We start from the raw sequence: 13517 nt of genomic DNA on the forward strand, positions 1-13517 counted from the left end.
TTTAATGCCTTTCCCTGTCACTCTCCTAACTGCTAGAAGTCTGGGGTTTTCTTTTTCTTTTTTTAAAGATTTTCTTGTACCAGAGTATTTCAATCCACTTAAATTATATGGGCCTGTTTTCCTGGTATGCAATGGAATCCCTCCCACAAAATACTGTCTGTCTGGAAGTGGCCAAAGGCACCAACCCAAGCATGATATGTATTTGTGTTGTCCCTTGTGCTTGTGCTGGCAACCATTGGAAGTGGTTGGGCGGAAGGCAGGGAGACCAACAGCAGGTGGCGCCAGAGACAATGACAGACTGAGCCAACGAATCCTTCTTTCTGTTCCTTCTGTTAGGGCAACTGTGAGGCAAAGGAGCAGGAGGCTGACAGGCAGTGCCACCCCCTGACTGACTGCAAGTAAGAAGTCAGGCAGGTGAGGGCAGATTGAGGATGTTCCCCATTCGCCTAGATGGATTAACCTCCACTGGCAGTAGATCTGAAAACTGTGGCTTTGGGTCTATACATTGGACAGTAGCCTCTTCCAAATAACCTGTTCATTGGGCATTCATCCTGATTTGTCCACAGCGAGGTTATAAGATCAAGCACGTGTTTTGCCACACTTTCAAGTGCATTTTCTGGTCCCTATTGCAAAAAAATCCTATTATTATTATTATTATTGTCAGGTCTGCCTCTAGATCCCAGCTCACAGAGGACCAACGCCCGGTGGATATAATGTACAAAAGTCTTTATTGAAGTTTAGTTTCCATTTCAAAGCTCTGGGCGCGCAGACCCACGTCTTGACGCTAGACCGGCTAAGTCCCCTCTGACTCACTGCTCCTCCCACACCAGTTTAAGATTCTAGCCCGGCTCCACCTCCTACGCTGTTCTTTCCTTCGCTGGGTCCTTCTGCCCTCTGGGGTTTCCTCCTTCCTGGACTCCTCTGACGCTGAGCCCCCTGAGTCTTGTCCCTCCCTCCGGCGGGCTTTAGGACCTGGCTCCCTTCCCGGGCTCCCCGCTGTGCCGCGCTCCTGTACATTTGAACTTGGTGCGCGCGCCCAGCCGGTGACTTTCCTTCTGACCGTTTCCCCGCTTCCTGATGTGGGCGTTGCCAAACCTGACTCCTCTCCTCCCGCTGGTGGTGAGGACACTGGTCCCGACTCCTGGGACTCCCCCTCCCCACTGCGCTCTGGTGGAGAAGCTGGTCCTGATTTCCAACTGCTGCTCAGGGACTCCCCGCTGGCCCCTTCCTCCTGGGGCTTCCCCCCTGGAACCCCCCTCGCTCTGGCCACCGGCGCTCCCTTCTGTGAGTCCTCCGATTCGCTAGAGAGGCTTGTGGAATAACTCTGGCCACTGTCACTGCCTGCGCCCCCCTCGTACTCCTCCTCCTCACTCTCCATTTGCTCCCCCTCCTGTGTCTCTCCTTCTGAACCCCTGACAATTATTATTATTATTATTATTATTATTATTATTATTATTATTAGGGTTTATTGCTCCAGAGCACCACATCATTTCAATTGTGCAACCTGAGTTTGCCAGCATGTGGCTGGATCCCATCTGAGAACAGCGACCACCTTGAAGTACCCAGTGTTTTAGATCTCCATTGCTCTCCCAAGCTGAATTGTGTTTGAATGAAAAAGAGACAACCTCTTTGTATAGTGTATACCAAAGTGGGGGGGTGCCGTAGATGTGAAGAAGGGAACTTGTCTCACTGAAAAGCAGCTCAGTGGTGGACCACATGCCTTGCCTGCAGATACTGGCCGATGAGTTGACCACTCTCTCTCTTCTCTCAGGAGATAATATTTGAGGCCCAGCAGGTCCCACTAGCAGCCTGCTGAGTGTGCTGGGTATTTATAACCCAGGGGCTGCAGAGTAGATCATACTGGGTTCGATGTGAAAGTGCTTTGCTGGGTGTTGTGGAGCTGCAATCCTTGTTTCTCAGCAGATTAGCTCCTGGGTGTGGGAAGGTGAAGCGAGCTGCTTCTGGATAGATGGAGAAATATTTTGATGGGCCCAGCGTCAGGCAACTTTCCTGGGGTGCTTTTAGACACCTGCATTATATCCATGGCATATGTTGAAAGGGCAAGTGAAGCCCATCACAATGAGGATGGAGCAACTCCCCTAGTAAGGAAGGTTACAGCATTTGGAACAGGCAGGTAATCTGCGATGTGATGGAAGCATACGAAATCATGCACCGTGTGGGGAAAGTGGACAGAGAAAGGTTGTTATCCTGTAACACTAGAACTCACGGGCATCCAATGAATGTTGGAGGATTTGGGGCAGACAAAAAACCAAACAAACTTCTTCACATAGTGCACAGTTAAACCATGGAACTCCCTCCCACAAGAGGCAATGACGGCCACCAATTTGGATGGAGGCAAAGACTATTAGTTGGCTTTTTGTAAACCATTTTGAGGTGTGTGGGTTTGTTGGGTTTCTTTTTTACAATCTAGTGGTGTACAGTGGTACCTCGGGTTACAGATGCTTCAGGTTACAGACTCCGCTAACCCAGAAGTAGTGCCTCGGGTTAAGAACTTTGCTTCAGGATGAGAACAGAAATTGCACGGTGGTGGTGCAGCAGCAGCAAGAGGCCCCATTAGCTAAAGTGGTACCTCTGGTTAAGAACAGTTTCAGGTTCAGAATGGACCTCCGGTATGAATTAAGTTCTTAACCCGAGGTACCACTGTATACATTTAAATAAATGACTGTCAACCATGATGGCTTTGATCTGCACCCACTGAGGAATGCAGGTGGGGAAAGAGCTGTTACGTTCAGGTTTTGCTTTGAGGCTTCCCACAGGCATCTGGTGGGACAACAGGATGCTGGACCAGACGAGCCCTTGATTTGATCCTGCAGGCTTTCTCTTCTGCCCCTTCAACAGTCATGGCTTCCCACAAAGAATCCCGGAACTACATTAGGTTAAGGGCTCCGAGAGTTGTTAGAGAATCCCCTTTCCCCTCCATGGAGCTATAATTCCCAGAGTAATTTTACAATCGACCTCCCCTTCCCAGGGAACTCTGTGAATTGGAGCTGTGGGCAGGTAACAGGGGTCTCCTTACAACTCCCATTACCCTTGGCTCCCAAGATTCCGTGGGGGAAAGTGACAACCACACTGCTTTCAATTTTTAGTGTGGATGCAGCCTGTGTGTCTCCTTCATCTCCCCTCTGCCCCCAACAAGGCTCTGTGTGTGTGTGTGTGTGTGTGTGTGTGTGTGAGAGAGAGAGAGAGAGAGAGAGAGAGAGAGAGAGACTCACATGTATACTGTGCCATCTGTTTACCTGCACACTCTCAGCGTGTGTGGGACAACAGCTCTCAAACCTCCAGGGGGTGGATAAGGAACCCAAATGCAATCTTATCTGCAAACCTTTAAGTCTGCCAGGGGCGCCGACTTATAAAAAATATTGGGGGGCGGGGGCCCATACCGACTTATAAAAAATATTGGGGGGGCCCAAGACCTCCAAACCGCTGCTGCTGGGGGAACGAAAGGGGCGAGCCCCGGGCTGCCCCGACCTTAAGTGAACCTGTGAGGGCCCGCCCTTTGCGGCAGCCGATTGGCTGCCGCCGTGGGCGGTGAATATTAATGAGCTAGGAGGAATCCCCGCTTCTCGTGGGGCTGACGCCAGCCCCGCGAGATTGTTGATGGGTCGAGAGCCCGCAACCCCACCCCCTCTCTAGATCGGGAGTGGCTTTGTTTTAACTCATTACTGAATGTATTTTAAAAGGTAACTATCGGCAAACAAGGAAAATAAAAAATACCAACATAATTTTCTGATTTTACAAAGCATAATATAACTAATAATTTTCTTAAATTATTGGGGGGGCAGAGCCCCCCCAAACGAATTTTTGAGGGGACTCGGGCCCCCTCAGGCCCCATGGAGTCGGCGCCTATGAAGTCTGCACCATTCAAAAATGGCTGCCAGTCTCTATCTGGGATGGATTCGCTTGAAGGGCATGGCGAAGCATATGTGTTCAGGCGAAGGATGTATGATGGCATGACTCAAGTTACAGGTCCACATGGACTCTAGCAGCTCAGCAGTAGATCACAAGATTTGCAGGCTCAATCCCTGGTTTCTGAAACCCAGAAGCACCCCTGCGAGTCAATGCAGAGACAGTACCGACTTGCATGGACCAGTGGTCTGACTTCCGATGATCTACTGAAGCAAAGCAGAGTCCCAAGACTGAGGCTGCCTTCAGACAACCATAGAATTGAGGAGTTGGAAGGGACTCTTAGGTTCATCTAGTCCAACCCTCTGCAATGCAGGAATCTCAACACGCAGCCCCCCATCCAATCTGAAACCATTCTAGATCCTAATTAGCTTTACAAACATGCCTGTAGTTTTATTGCTGCACCACTAAGATTTCCCCCAGCGTTTCCTTACCTGATAACTTCCATATTTTACATGATCTTTCACATAACATTCTAGCCACTTCTGAAAAACGAGGAGAATTGAGCAATTTATAATTCATTTCCAGGTTATTTGCTTCTCTCCACGCCCCCCCCTCAAAAAACAAAAACAAAATCCGTTTGCAACCCCATTAACCAAGAAAATCGTGGGAGTTTGGCACTGTCATTTCATGTGATGAAATTTGGGGCGGTATTCTAGTGTTCAGTATTTTCCTGCCGCACAAAATTTAGCATGGCATGGTGGCATGTCGAATAAAAAAGCCACCGTTTCATAATGCAACTGGCAATGCCGTGCAGGAGTACATTAGAAAGTGGAATAAAAGTGCTAGCATTATAATCAGGAAGACTTAATCCCCATATTTACTTTTGTGGTTTGTGAAGGCTTCACAGCGCCAGTGGGTGAAAAGGGGATTAGAAAATACCCTTGTTCCCCCAGTTGTCAGTAAGCACATCAAGATTCCTCTTGTGCAAAACCGTATTTGATTCATCAGTATTGGGAGCTGCCATATACTGAGTCAGACCAATGGTCTATCTGGTTCACCTACAATGACTGGCAGCATCTGGCTTGGGTTTCAGGCCGTCAATTCCCCCAGCCCTACCTGGAGATACTGGGGATTGAACCTAGGACCTTTCACGTGCAAGACACATGCTCTGCCATTGAGCTATAGCCCTTCCCCCAAATGGCTCAATGACTAGGGCTAGGCTGCACCATATCTAGGGGTTAGCCTGATCAAATGCAGTGGGGCCTTCTCTTCTGCACCTGCCAGCTGACACATTGCTCTTGCTGAAATGTCCTCTTCTACACAACTATTAAAGGAGCCCTGTCTGCTCCTTTATCTGGTCACATTAATAGTGCTCAGGCTAGCAGTTTACATGCCAAGCAGTACCACCCATGGATCCTTACACGGGTGCAAAGGGACCTGTTGTGTCATCACCAGGGCAATTAACGCTTCAGTCCTACAAGCTGCTGCCTCAGCAATTGGATTCCAGGGACTAGCAATGAATTGTGGCAGTTTTAGAGATGCTGGAACTACGTACAAATGTGGCTATTTGGAGGGTTTGTGGCATCATTTTGCCCAGTGGAATAGAAGATCAGGGTGAGGATTCCAGAGCACTGGTTATTAACAGCAGCTTTAATAGGGGGTTACAGTTGGGAGTGGGGTGAAGAGCAAGGAATTCCAGGTGCCTGGAGAAATATTTATTTCAGGCCTGACACATTTTGGAACAACCCTTTGGGGACACATTTTAATAGCAACCATAGGAGTTGGCGGAAACTCTCGCCAAAGACCTTCCTAACCTGGATTGCATGTCAGAGCCCACGCAGAGGCAGCAACGCTAGTGGTGGGTTCTGGCAAGACCTCACAATATCTTACGGAGTGCACAATATACTGGGAGGTTTCAGCAATACCTTGCAAGGGTTCAGTGAGATCTCTCTGGAAACTGCTGCTGCCTTGCTTTTCTGATGGTGACAGAGGCAGCTGAGTGGGCAGGGTACCTAGGCTTACCCTGCTTGAGGCCACTACCTCAGCACACCTCATGGGTGTGCTAGCCCTGTGTATTCCCAAAGGATTACCGTAAATTTCGCTCTATAACACGCAGATTTTTTCTCCTAAAAAGGAAGGGGAAATGTCTGTGCGTGTTATAGAGCGAATGTGTGGTCCCTGGAGCCGAAAAATCAAGCAAAAATCAAATCGCGGGGCTGCACGCTGCACAGAGAAGCGAAACTTGAAAAGAGAAAGCGGCTGCTTTCCTGCATTCTGCCTCAGGGTCTTACTGCCCTCCCTTCTCTGTTTCCTTGCTGTGTTTGCTGAAACGGAACAAAGAGCAGGGAAAGCCCCTCCCCTCCAGGCAAGCTCCGGTGCTGCTGGGGGAGAGGGAGAGAGAGGGGGGAAGGGAGAGAGAGAGGGGGGGAGGGAGCGAGGCCACAGCATGAAGCCCAATAATGATACATCCACTGTTTCATTCAGAATGTTTTTTCCCTTGTTTTCCTCCTCTAAAAACAATGTGCGTGTTATGGTCAGGTGCGTGTTATAGAGCGAAAAATACGGTACTCTGAAATGTGTTCTCTGTGAGAAAGTTTATTCCCATGCCTAAGTAAAGTTACCCAGTTTGGCTTCTGTAGACTTTTTAATAACTAATACACCATCTAATCTGCCAACCTAGCAGTTCGAAAGCACGTCAAAGTGCAAGTAGATAAATCTCCGGCGGGAAGGTAAACGGCATTTCTGTGCGCTGCTTTGGTTTGCCAGAAGCAGCTTAGTCATGCTGGCCACATGACCCGGAAGCTGTATGCCGGCTCCCTCAGCCAATAAAGCGAGATGAGCGCCGCAACCCCAGAGCCGGCCACGACTGGACCTAATGGTCAGGGGTCCCTTTACCTTTACACCATCTAATGTTGATCTCAGGAATGTAGAACCTTCGGCTTTTCAGGTGTTGCTGGGCTACAACTTCCAGCATCCCCAACCATTGGCCATGTTGCCTGGGGCTGATGGGAGTCGGACCCCAGCAACATATGAAGGGCAACAGGTTCCTGATCCCTGCATTATAGGATTACATAATTACTGTTCATTCCTGTTCTCCGTCTGCTAAAGAAGCCTGTACCTTTCACCTAAGGATGGAAGCAGAACTAACAGTTGGAAGGTCTTTGGTTCAATGGTAGAGCAATTGCTTCACATGCAGAAGGCCCCAGGGTCAAACTCTGGCATCTCCAGGTAGGGATGGAAAAGACTTCTCCCTGAAGCCTTGGGTAGCTGCTGCCAGTCAGTGTAAACATTACTGAAGTAGATGAACCAATTTGTATTTAGGAATATAGCTGCCTTACACTATCTCCTAGTGATGCTTTCCCTGATTTTGTAGGCTTTATTTTATTTTATTTGAGGTTCAGAGAACAACTCTCAATAAGAGACTCACACACGATCAATCCGGGCAAATTCCCACTGGACTGTGCTTTATTTCAGTCTAAGCAGAATATCATTTAACTACAGAGCTACAGAGATAACAATGTCCATTTTGTCTTTCTTTATTATACTACAAGAAATCATAAGAAAGATCCGTCAAAAGAATCGTAAATCCACTGGAATGCCAAAACTGCTCCCCCTGCAAACCCCGGGAGGCAGCGTTCCTTTTTGGAATGGCTGAAACAGAAAGTCCATTTGGGGTGGGGCGGGGCAAGATGCCTCCCCCCCAAAGGAGTGGAACTCAGTGGGAAAAGACACATGCTCAGAGGCCAGCAAGTGTTGTCCTCCTGAGACTCTAATTGGGCAGGTAGCCTTCCTACATAAAACCAAGACTGACCAGGAAGAGAATAGTAGCGCAAAGGAATTCATTAGATCTTAGCTTTTTGGTGAGTCATCAGTAGGAGTCAGCAACAGCCTTTGTCCTTGGGCGTTCATCTGGGGGGTGTACTGGGCCCTCAACCCGCTTTATGTGCTCCACTTATCCTTGGGCAATAATTACTTACCTCTTACTAGTCTTCCCACTTGCCTCATTCCCCTGGCTTTTTGCTAGACCCAGGTCACAGTTTTGGAGTCTCTAGGACAATTTTGTCACTGGCCTCCTGTCAAAGTTCAGGGGTGCTGTCAGGAGGTTACTCAGAGGGTCCAAGCTCCGTATCTTTTGCTATGGGTTCTAAATCTCCTGCCTCTTCAGCATCAATGCAGTGCCAACAACAGCCCACCCACTCACCATCTTGAGACCCAAATTTGCATTTGCAATCAACATACGCAAATTTGTGCCACAAGCCTGTGCCCTGAATCTTTTGAGTATCTAGTGACACCCCTGCTGAAGCCACCAATTTTAGGATGTGGTAAGAATGCAAGAGCACAACCCGATTCTTTTTTTGGGTGGCTGCATCACTGTAAGAACTGTGAGATAGGCAGGACTGAAGGAGTCTGAGTGGGAATCTCTGCCTGCCCCAAAGACCCTCATTTTGGGGCAAAGTTAAGCAGACACAGTAAAATTGTGAGGAACATCTGGAGGGCACAAACCTTCTCACATTTCTTCCCAATGGAGCACAACAGATTTCCACCCATTTCCCATTTCCACCTCCCCATGCCTGGGTCTAGGGTTATCAGGTGAGACACTGCAACAAGGAATATGCATGGAAATATTGGGCTCAGCCTGGGGAAAAGACCTTTTCCTTCTTGGAGTAGATTCTGCAGTCCACGCAATTATTGTTAAATTGGAAACTCTCACATGAGCTAGTCTTCATGGAAAAGTTACGTCGAAATGGGTTTTCCATTGCTTAGATGTGACCCAGCTATGTAACCGTTCCACCCAAGTGAATGAGATGGCTTCCAAAGTCATTGTGAGAACATGAAGCCATTTCCTGGTGTTGCTGCAACTGGGGTGAACTCACCTTCTGTATAACCCTTCTATGATGCCTGAGGCATGAGGGTGGGGAAGTATCCTTCCCCCTTCCAGGCAGTGTGTCTGTGCATGTATATCGTTCAAACACCCATCGTACGTCCCACGCTAGAATCAGTTTTATATGAGGTGCAGTGGACATAAGCAGATCCCTGCTGGATCAGATCAAGTCACCTAGTCCAGGATTCTGTTCCAACAGCCTAGTAGAAGCCCACAAGCAGGACCTGAGTGTGAAAGATGCTCTTTAGCCTCCATGGCTCTTGTTGCCTAGGCAGAACCAGGAGGGGACAGTGGGAAGATGAAAATGCCACATCTCAACAACTTCCCAGTAACTTTTAAGAGCAGCGGGATAGAAAGGCATTTGTTACTTGCCATCTTTCTCATTCTAGTATGGGTGACAGTTCAGCCAGGTGAGTCTTCTCTCCAACCTGTTTGTAGAGCTGACTTGGGAGTCCGGCATGTTCATGTCACGACAGATATATATATAGAATGGGCCAGAACTCAAGCCTGCCTGCAAGATTGTTTTTCCCTGTGCCCCTCAAATGTCCAAAAGCCAGACACAACCCACCTCTGGATCAGGAGCTGGCTGATCAGTACCTAATTTGGGGAAAGGGCTTCTCTGGAGTGCTGGGAGCTCTCATCCAGAAGTTCAAACCCTATATTCCCAGAAATGTAGGAGACTTTTTAGTGAGTAAATGGAGAAGGGAAGGCACACTTGCTCCTATGTCTGTCTGTCTGCCTCTCTTGCATATGAGACACAATCTGCATATGGCAAACAGTTCTAGCAGACTCAGTGTTTGAGTTCCAGAACCCCATTGCCTTTTGAAACAATGAATGGGGTCTTATTTCAGCAAAGCGTCAGCTCAAATTACGCACAGTTGCCCCCATACCAGGGACACCCCACATAAATAATAATGTCCGGAACAAATCTTTAATGGGTACACGTTTTCTCCCATTTAAATAACTTAAATCCCCACTCATCACATCCAAGAACTAGGCAGTGGGTACAAAGGAGATTTCAGGCTCATATATATACCCTTGGGAGGTTTGCATTGGCCTGAGCCTGCAAAGCCGTTTTCTTCGAGCCTCCCCGCCGTGAGAATTTCTGCTTGCAGGAAACGATGAATGGGATATGTATCTAGTGAGTTTTGGAGAATGGCAAGGGAGGAGGGCGGGACAAACCAGCTTTGGCATCAGAGGTAGCTTTGCAATAAGAAACACTCCTACAGTTTCCACCCCATGCATCCCTTCAAAGGTAGCAATAAGACTATGGTAGCAAAAAAGTAGCCCTTAGAGACGGCAGTCACTGCTGTAGGCTGTTTGTGCTCTATGGGAGCTGGGGGAGAGAGGGTTAGAGCTATGAGAGCTGGAGTCAATGGAATAGCGGGTCTTGGGGAAAGACCCTGTAGACATGGTTAGTTTAGATGGGGAGAGGCCAAAGTGTGCCCTCCATCCTGTCTCTTGCACATCTAAGTCACACTTTTCTCTATCCTGCACCCTGCATGGAGCCCAGTGTCCATGACTGTTAATCTGTGGATTCTTTTTAAAAACAACAACAAAACAAAATGGTGCTTGGATAAGGCTGAGCGCCCATCTTGGTGGGCATTTGGCTACGATGAGAAGTACTAGCTGGAGCCTGTGGATTAAAATGGCGGCTGCAGCAAGAGCCAGAGCTGGCTGAGGAGAGGGGAGGGAGAACCGCTGAAGCCGGCTGGCACCTAGAGCCAAATCAGGGATGATGGAGGCTCCAGGCTGCAGTCGAAAGAGGCAGTCTTCCTTACTTTAAGTTGGCACAAGAGTGCCCAAGCAGAACCTCAAAAGGATATGATTTGTAAGGGGCCTTCAGGAGTAACACTGCAGCACAGCAAGATCCTGCACCCACAGCATTCTTTCGTTTGTCTAAAGAAGACTGTAATCTTATACATGCATGCTGGACTATGCCAACGTGCCAGGACCTGAACCAATGGATTCAAGCTACAATACAGGAGATCCTGACTAATCACCAGGAGGAACTTTCTGACAGTGAGAGCTCTTGATGGTGGAACAGACTCCCTTGGGAGGTTGTGGACTCTCCTTCCTTGGAGGTTTCTAAGCAGAGATTGGGTGGCCATCTGTAATGGATGCTTTAGCTGAGATTCCTGCATTGCAGGGGGTTGAACTAGATGATCCCATGGGGACCCTTCCAGCTCTAGGATTCTATGATCCTTCTCCCCATCTACTTACTCTCTTGGTGAGGATTTAAAGCAAGTATAGAGAGCCTTGGGCCCCAGTCCACTTTATCTGGTCCTCAGGATTTTCCACAGGCAACCCCTCCCTGTGCCCCATGAGTGTTTGTGCCTGGCTGGAGTGTGTCCCTGACTTCTGATCATGCCTCTTGCTTGTCTGGAAGGAGGATGGTGTGTGTGTTTGTGTGTGTGTGTGTGTGTGTGTGTGTGTGTGAATGTGCATGTAGAAACTAGCTTGCTGTGCAAAGGTAAAATTTGCCTTTCTTTTTGGTCCACCCACTTTTGCCTCTGGCTGCCTCCAGCCCTGGAATGTGGCCCTTGAGCTGAGAAGATTCCCTCTCATTTAAAGGAGCAGGAAAGGGTTCTCCCATCCCGCCTTGAGAAGAGTTCTCCCCTCTGTTCCCATCTTCTCCGCAGTCTTTATCCACAAACAGCAGGTGTTTCGGATGAACCGGAAAGATTACCCCCCTCCACCATCACTGGCTTGCATTTTGTTTTCACAAACCCAATGGAATCACTTGCATTTACAAGCTCATAATTTATAAAGAAAATCCGTGATTTTTTTTTTGCTATATACAGCTGCTGCAGGTAGCTGGCAATCATCAGGAGCAGACACCTCAAGGTAAGAGGAAGGGAGTGGCGTTCTGGGCTAGAGATGGCACCTGTCGTTCCAGGCTAGGGAGGCCTTTTGCAGAAGTCCAGTGGAACATCTCCTGGACAGGAGGCACATGAGTGGCCTGCAAGCTTGATTCACTTATGGGAATCCAGCCCACTACGGTACAGATCCGCCGGTATTTTGGCAAGGGCTTGGAGAGGATTTTGAAAAGGGTCCCTTTACAGACAGTTCAAGAAAACCAACTGCAGCCCATGCAAAGGCAGAGGGAATCAGCAGCTGCCACCATCTGTTGAATGGTCTCCTCCAGTTTGGTGCTGCTGTGCTTTGTACATGCCCAAACAGCAATTGATTTTGTGGAGTATTCACCCTGCAGGGAGCTCTCCCACCTCCTCTGCAATCCCAAATGTCCATGGGCAAAAGTGAGGGAATGATAGAAAGAAGTCAGTCTCTCTCTCTCTCTCTCTCTAACACGCACACACGGGCGCACGCACGCGCGCGCGCACGCACGCACGCACACACACACACACACACACACACACCAAGTGCCACTTGCACAGCTGCATACGGTCACAGTAGTAAGAGCTGTCAAGAGCAGTGTACTTTGCACATGCTCAAAGGCACTCTCGTCCTTCTTACAGATGTAGCCTCCCACCCAGAATTACTGCTGAGTGGGCAATGCAGCCTGCTGACCGTAGCTCTTTCTAGATCTGCCCTGAGCACATGTGCAGAGAATCCCCACCACTGTGAAAAGCATGGTTGGGTTGGGTGGGTCAATGGAGCTATGGGTGGGTAGGTGGGGGTGATGCAGGCCAAGACAGAACTAGTGAGCGTAGCTTGAGTATCATGCAAAGTCGATCGGTCTCCTGATATTGCAAAGGGATTGCTGCAGCCCATTGTCCCCCCTGAATCAAGGCAAGCCATGCAGGCTTCTTGGGCCACTGCAAATGCTAAGGAAAGTTTAGCAAGGAATTCTCTGAAACCATAAAGGCAGGACCAGCAGCAGCAACCGGTATCCTTGGGCAGCTGCCAGCTCCCAGGTAGGGCCCAGCACTGTTGTCTACTCTGCACCTCCTGTTAATTCTTATTTTCTGGCCCCACACTGTAAGTGGCACCCAGCAGCTGGGACTAGTCTCCATTTAAATCTCAGCAGAGTGCCACGAAGTAGCTCTGCCCTCGGGCAGCCTTCATCAACCTGGTGCATACTCTGTGAATGTCTCGGTTTACAACTCCCACCAGCCTCTGCTTTGGTGGCTGAGGATGATGGGAGTTGTAGTTCCAAAACATTGGCAGGGTGAATGCTCTTCTTGAGAATTGTCGGGAAATTAAAATGGTGATTAGATTAGATCAAGCTGCCTAGTGCCACCCCCCCAACCCCTGGCCAGCACAAAGCTCTCTAAGACCCATTGGCAGACGAGGGAGCCCACAAGAGGGCATTAAAGCCATGCCTTCTCTTAAGCATGGAGCCAACCCTGCAACATTCATTATCATTTGGGAAGGGGGTGGGGAGAATGGATTTTTATCTGCACCGCCAGGGCTTGAAAAGGCTACTGCCACCACACCCAGGCCGGGAGGAAGGTGTGCGGTTCATTTACAAATTATTCCATTTCAATGTATGCTTAGATAATATAACCTGCAGCTTAACACCAGAGCACTATTTTTAAAAGCTCAATACTTTACTGTATGCCAGATCAGTTTAACATTCTGGCAATTCAATGGAAATTTGTTGAGTTTCCAAATAGAAATCTACATTTCTTGTGGTATAATAATAATAATAATAATAATAATAATAATAATAATAGCCATTCCAAGAAAGGTTTGGGTTGAGCTCCCTTCTGAATTGGGACCCCTGGACATTAACATCTGCTCATGGCTATAAGCCTGGATGGGTTTGAAACTGCCCAGGATGCAATCCAAAGGGCTAGGCTGG

The 13517-nt window shown here is 48.6% G+C and overlaps 1 long non-coding RNA gene across 1 annotated transcript; it reads left to right on the forward strand.

Annotated features, from left to right (window-relative positions):
- Positions 1-7310: 7310 nt before the first annotated feature.
- LOC310831813 lies at positions 7311-11807 on the forward strand. Its single transcript, XR_014557983.1, has 2 exons — positions 7311-11167; positions 11202-11807. It is a non-coding gene; the product is annotated as an uncharacterized lncRNA (long non-coding RNA).
- The last annotated feature ends 1710 nt before the right edge of the window (positions 11808-13517 follow it).

The sequence above is a fragment of the Podarcis gaigeae genome, assembly GCF_964106915.1.
Source record: "Podarcis gaigeae genome assembly, chromosome: 14".
In the NCBI taxonomy this organism is placed as follows: Eukaryota; Metazoa; Chordata; class Lepidosauria; order Squamata; family Lacertidae; genus Podarcis; species Podarcis gaigeae.